Raw genomic sequence first — 6,781 nt, forward strand, 5'->3', positions numbered from 1 at the left:
TTTAATTTGAAATGTCACCGGCTATACTTATGTTTGTTGAACAAAAATTAATTGCAATTGTTTAAGGTTGTACCATTGAGACACCTATTTTTACATTTTACACCCTCTTGATATTTACATCTTACACCTTAGGAGATGTAGTCAAATTTGGATTTGAGAGGATTTTAAAAGACTTAAAAATCCTAGTGTAGTCAATTACAAGATTTTAAAGGATTTTAGAATCCATTCAAATTTAGGTGTAGTCAATTAAAGGATTTTAGAATCCTTTAAAATCTAGGTGTAGTTAATTAAAAGATTTTAAAGGATTTTAAAATCCATCCAAATTTAAGTGTATTAAAAAAAATTAAGATTTTGGAGGATTTCAATAAGTTGTGAATTTTGTGGGATTTGAGAGCCAAAAGTATATATAACCAATACTAAAAAGAATCAAACCTCACCCCGTAAGATTTCAAATCCTTCCCCCACAATCCATTTAAATTCTTTAAAAATCCATATAAATTTTGTAGGATTCTTTAATTCTCTTAAATCCCATCAAATCTATCACTTTTAAAATCCTTTAAAATCTTAGTTTGACTACACCTCTTAATTTTTCTCTATTATTTTTTTCGAGGTTATCAACGGTAAAAATTTGAGAAGATTGTTTATGTAACATCCCACATCGCCCAGGGAGTGATCCTTAAATGTATATTCTCATCTCTACCTAGCACGAGGCCTTTTGGGAGCTCACTGGCTTCGGGTTCTGTAGGAACTCCAAAGTTAAGCGAGAAGGGGGCTAGAGCAATCCCATGATGGGTGACCCACTGAGAAGTTGCTCGAGAGTTCCCAAAAACAAAATCGTGAGGGAATGGTAAGCCCAAAGCGGACAATATCGGGTAAGCCCAAAGCGGACAATATTGTGCTACGGTGGTGGAGCGTGCCCGGGAAGTGATCCGCCCCGGGCCGGGATGTGAGAGTTTAAGAAGTAAAAATAAATATGTGAATAGTATCACTTTTATTCAAAATCTAAAGTTTTAATTTTATCATGTAAATCAATTTAATAGATAATTAAAAATGGTAAAAGATGTAAATCGATTTAATTTTAAATCTCATGATGTAAAATGTTATTAGCACATAAAATAAATAAATAAATAAATAAAGATACCATCCTAGTTTTTCTATATAACTGAAACCCTAAGATCAGGGTTTTGCTCAAGGCATTTCCGTCACGTTCTAGCAGCCAAACAGACCCACTGCAAAGATGGTGAAGAAGACGGAGAGAAAAGTGAACATCTCTGAAAATCCGAAGCACTCTCTGGACGCAAACAGTTCCGATGGCAAGGCCAATAACAAGGACGCGCGTACCGGCGCCACCGTCCGCCGCCTCAAGATGTACAACACTAGGCCCAAACGTAACCGCAAGGGATCGGTCTTGAGGAACAAGTTCCAGTCCAAGGAGTTGCCTAACACTCGTATCCAGCCCGATCGCGGCCTGTTTGGGGTTACTCGGGCTGCGTCTCAGCAGCAGATCGGCATTTTCCGTGAGGAGCACGGTAGGACGGTTTCAAGTAACTACAATGTTATTTTGAAGGAGAAGCAATTACCATGGTCCCTCTTGAATGACCATCAGAAGCAAACCAGATTCCATCTTTTAGAGAGAGAGACATTTTCTAATGTCTTTGGACCTAAGACAAAGAGGAAACGTCCAAAGCTCCTCGCAGCAGATTATGAATCCTTAGCTAAGAAGGCTGATGTGTTTCAGGAGAACCATGCTGCTGACAATGTTGTAGAAGGTAGTGAAGCGGATGGATTTCGGGACCTGGTTCGGCATACAATGTTTGAGAAGGGCCAAAGTAAACGTATTTGGGGTGAGCTCTACAAAGTCGTAGACTATTCTGATGTGGTTGTCCAGGTTTTGGATGCAAGGGATCCACAAGGTACAAGATGCCACAACTTAGAAAAATATTTGAAAGAGCACTGCATGCATAAACACTTAATTCTTTTGTTGAACAAGTGTGATTTGATTCCTTCATGGGTGCTTAGACGTTGGTTGAACGTACTAAAGGCTGAATTTCCAACTATTGCATTTCATGCTAGCATCAATAAATCGTTTGGCAAGGGAACTCTTCTATCAGTTTTGAGACAATTCGCCCGTTTGAAAAGCAACAAGCAAGCAATTTCTGTTGGATTTGTTGGGTATCCTAATGTTGGAAAGTCATCTGTTATCAACACATTGCGAACTAAAAATGTTTGCAAAGTTGCTCCTATCCCGGGGAAGACTCAAGTGTGGCAGTTTATAACACTCACAAAGAGGATTGTCTTGATTGATTGCCCTGGAGTTGTCTATCAAAGCGGTGACTCTGAAACAGATATTGTACTGAAGGGCGTGGTACGTGTCACAGTATGCTTCAGAACACATAGGGGAAGTTTCGAAACGAGTTCAAAAGATCCACCTGAAAAGAGCATATAAGATAGAGAAGTGGGAAGATGATAATGATTTCCTATGTCAGCTATGCAAATTGTCAGGCAAACTTTTGAAGGGTGGTGAACCCGACTTGATGACTGCAGCTAAGATGGTCCTCCACGACTGGCAGAGTGGTAAGATACCATTTTTTATGCCGCCACCAAAAAGTGATTCGTCAACCGGGGAGCCTGATATCAATCACAATAAAGATGACACTGTGGAAGATAACAATCAGGAGGCAGCTTATCGAGCCATTGGAGATATTATTTCATTTCAGAAGATCTGCACTATCCCGGTGCAAAGGGATCTTTTCAGTGAAGAAGAGTTAAATGGCGATGAGGTACCTGAACAGCTTCCAGCCACTGAAGTGTCTGAGAAGTCTCCGGAGTCGGATGATGAAATATCTGGGCAGTCACTGGACCTGGAGGACGACACGGCCGAACAGTCTGGAAATCCTAAACACATCTGAGCCTCCACCACATGTTTTTGTCACGGAAGGTGTTTAGTTACCGTGTGCATTTTCTTTTTAGAGGATCCAGATAAGTTATCTATATGGACGCAGTTTTTGTTCAAGTGTTTGCCCTATGATAGATAAGGCAACGTTTCTTTTTCATTAGACGAAGGTTTTGTTCTTAATAGTCACGTTTGAGTTTTTCAATAGTTCTTTATGACTGCTTCTACTATCTATTGGTATTTTAATAAAACACATTTTCAGTATACAATGCAACGTTATTTCATTGTACAAACGTCATAACAGGTATCATTCATTCTTTTTAGCATTATTCATCTCAAAAGAAAATGTATTGGATATTTAGTCATCCATATGAATGCTTAAAGTTGTCTTGATATTCTGTATAAAAAATTGATTTAAATTTGCACCGAATGATTCTGGATCATATACCAAAACTTGATTTATGTGCAAAAATGTCAATGTAAAGTATGAAAACTTAAAGTAGATTTGATTATCTTTATAAATAAATTTGGAGCAAGATACTGACGAAGTTGATTCAAACACGAAGCAGAAGTGTTATTCTACGGTAACTAAGTTACAATCTCAAGTTTAGAACAGTAAGTGAGACATAGAGACCTCCATGCACTCGTAGGTGGTTTACATTCATACAAATATTTTGGCGTACTTCTATTAGAGAGATTGAACAAATGATGGTACAACTAGATTGTAAGTGTAGCACTACTCCATTGGCTTAATATTTTGGTGTACCTCTATTAAAGAGATGGTACAAATGATAGTACAACTAGATTGTAAGTGTAGCACTACTCTATTAGCTTTCCTTTTATGGCTACAATTTAGGCGTGGGTTAAGATGAGTAAGTACTGGTTAAGGCTTTGGGAAAACAAGCCCAGCAGACTTGAAGTTTTGGTGCTAGGGTTTACACATGAAATATTATGTATCTGCTAGCTTGTTTCCGTGGAAAATTGCACACACAGATACACAGTATACAGAACATAGAGAATTCATATGCATTAGAGAGAAAATACTTTATACGTGTTAAATAGTTTTTGAGTGAATTAATGTGCTTATCATGTTGCTAGAAGATTTGTTTCCTGTTTTAGATCACTTTCTAGAGTTTTAACACAATTTCTTATCTTGAGATTGTACATGGAAGATCATGTGGGAGAAGAGTCGTGAAGCGATATTTTCATCATGGAGGACGACATACCGACAAGGTAAGTCTTGGGAGTCTAGGAGGGTGTCTTGTGTGCTAGGCTAAGGTTGTGTTCTGGTGCTTGCGTAAGTCCATTGGGTGAGTCTTGTAAAGTTACTTTTCTCATAGTGGATTTTTTTTAAAGAAAACTAATGAAAAGGGTTTGAAAACTTTGAGTTTTAATGATAAGGACAAAACAAAGGGTAAAAGGAATAGTACCAAGATTGACATTTTAGTGTAAAAATGTAGCTTTTTGTTAAAGTGAACAGTACCGCAGGCTTTTCGTTAAAACTCCCTTTTTTTTACTGGTTGTGTGGTCGGCGATGTTTCTCCATGCATTGGAGGTTTACCTTGCTAATATCCTTGTGTTCTATGATTTAATTTTCTGCACTTTATTATATGCATAACAAGATTGATATTCGTGGCTTGATGTCTGATTGTTATTCGCATTCGATCATTGTACTTTTTTCTATTTTACTATTACTATGAGGAGTTGGGAGAGTTCGAAACTTTTACAATAATTTAGGGGAGGGGGAGTTTCGAACTTGGTGCTTGGGGACTTTCAGTATTTGGGCTCGGCTTGAGACTTGTATAACAATTGTGTTTCAAGACACCTAGTACGCATTAGTAGAAACCCAACACTTATCCACTAGAATATTGGACCATATGCATCATTCGACCATTGCACTTGTTAATCACAACTTGTTTTCTATTTCTGATGCATACTTGATCCATGTGATTAATAAGTAAAGTTTGTGAAAATTGGATTAAGCCTATTCACCTCTCTTGACACGCCCTGATCTCGATGTCTGAAGGACAACGGGATGGCCATGTATTGGCCGACACCCAAGGGGCCACGCAAGTCATTTTTTTAATGTGTATGCCGAGAACATGGCTTGCGTCACCCTCGGGTGTCGGCCAGCACGTGGCCATCTTGTTGTCCTTTAGATGGAATCGGGGTGTGTCATCTCTTCTAGGCTTTATGGTACAACCTATTGCGTTTTCACACTCATAGTTGGATTTCCATTGACGATTAATCCAAAAAGGAAGCTTGACGCCAAGGGCTCTCTAAGGGTTTTTTAGAATTTGTATTTATGATTTTCATAATTATGATGTTCTATAATATGATAGCTATGAGTAATTAATTTTTTTACTAGGGATTTGATGTAGCCTTCATGATAATTCTATGTCTTAGTTAACTTTATTCTTTTATCTATTCCAAGGTTTTTAGTTTTATTCATTGTGCTTAAATTATTCTTTATGTTTATGTTATTGATTTGCTACTTTTAATATGAATTTTTAGATGTATGAAACAACGTTAGTGTAGACGCCATATGCTTAGCCTTTATATAGCTCTCTTGACGTCATGCCCCGACCCCTGAATGAAGACTATTCACAAGTTAGGGTGTGAGCCATATCTTAGCTATAGAAAATGATGTTTTGGTTTGTTAAATAGGTATGACAAATTTCTAGATTTTGGAGTTCTTTATCGTGATAACTAAAAGAAAATGATGATGAGTTTGGTGGAATTAGATTTGTTGGGTAAGCTCTCATGCATTTTCTGGGATTTGCCTCTCATTTCTTTTACATGATTCTCAAGGCAGAGTAGAGTGAGATTTTTAATGGTTTGGTGGGAGTGCTTCTCAGGGTAATGATCTCAAAATGTAAATGCATAAACACACGATTTAAGTGGTTCGTCAAATCGACTACATCCACTCAATTTTCTTTCGTTTTTATTTCACTATATATGAGAGACTTACAAATACAATGAAAGATGACTTAAAGCCTCAACAACATGTAAAAGAAAGAAGGTAATATGAAAGGGAGAATGACTTTCTTGTTGTAATTTTGTTCTGAAGCTTATATATATATATGTGTGTGTGTGTGTGTGTGTGTGTGTGTGTACATATGATTACTATTTCTATGTTACAAAAATTTTGCAATATTTTTATGAAAATCTATTCTTATGTATTTTTATTTCTCTAATTTGGTTTAAGATCATTTTACATATATACCTAATTACTAATAGAACGGGAGGTGTTGTCAAAGCTTGGAAACATGTCTTTGTGCCTACTAGTATACTTGTAAGTGAACATTTTTAGTGAAGTTTTATGAGAGAAACATGGAGCTTTTACCAACCATTTGTATGCCTATTGATTGTAGACTTACTCATGTGTTTGGTTTACGAAGAAAACTTAAGATAAATCTTAACGTGTCCTTTGATGCAAGTAACATCATGCTAGCTTGTGAATAGTCTTTATTTGCGGGTCGGGGCGTGACACTCGAATGATGAATTGTTGTTGATGTAGATGCCATGCTAAGGCATTTTTTTTATTCTTTTTGTTCTTCTTGTACTTGGTGGATTTTTTATTATTGACTTAGACTGGACGCCATGGTTAAGTTGGTGGGTAAAATTACTTGGTTACACCCAAACGCCTAACTAACAATCATAATAAAGAAAGAACAAACCCTAGAACATGAATTGAATTTTTCTTCACTAAGTTAACTAATGACATAGAATTGGATTTATACGATGAAGTCGGATACCCACTGTTTAGACCACTGTTCTCATAAATCAATTACACAAACTGTCTTTTAGTTTATTGCAGTCTAGTGCTTGATCTCAAATCAGTTTCTCTTTAATTAATTAGTTGGCTTTCGTAGTTTAGTTATTTTT

The 6,781-nt window shown here is 36.8% G+C and overlaps 1 pseudogene; it reads left to right on the forward strand.

The window, feature by feature from the left end:
• Window positions 1-1,237: 1,237 nt before the first annotated feature.
• On the forward strand, window positions 1,238-2,909 carry LOC137727415 (nuclear/nucleolar GTPase 2-like; annotated as a pseudogene).
• Window positions 2,910-6,781: the final 3,872 nt, after the last annotated feature.

This window comes from Pyrus communis, chromosome 3 (assembly GCF_963583255.1).
Source record: "Pyrus communis chromosome 3, drPyrComm1.1, whole genome shotgun sequence".
NCBI classification, from domain to species: Eukaryota; Viridiplantae; Streptophyta; class Magnoliopsida; order Rosales; family Rosaceae; genus Pyrus; species Pyrus communis.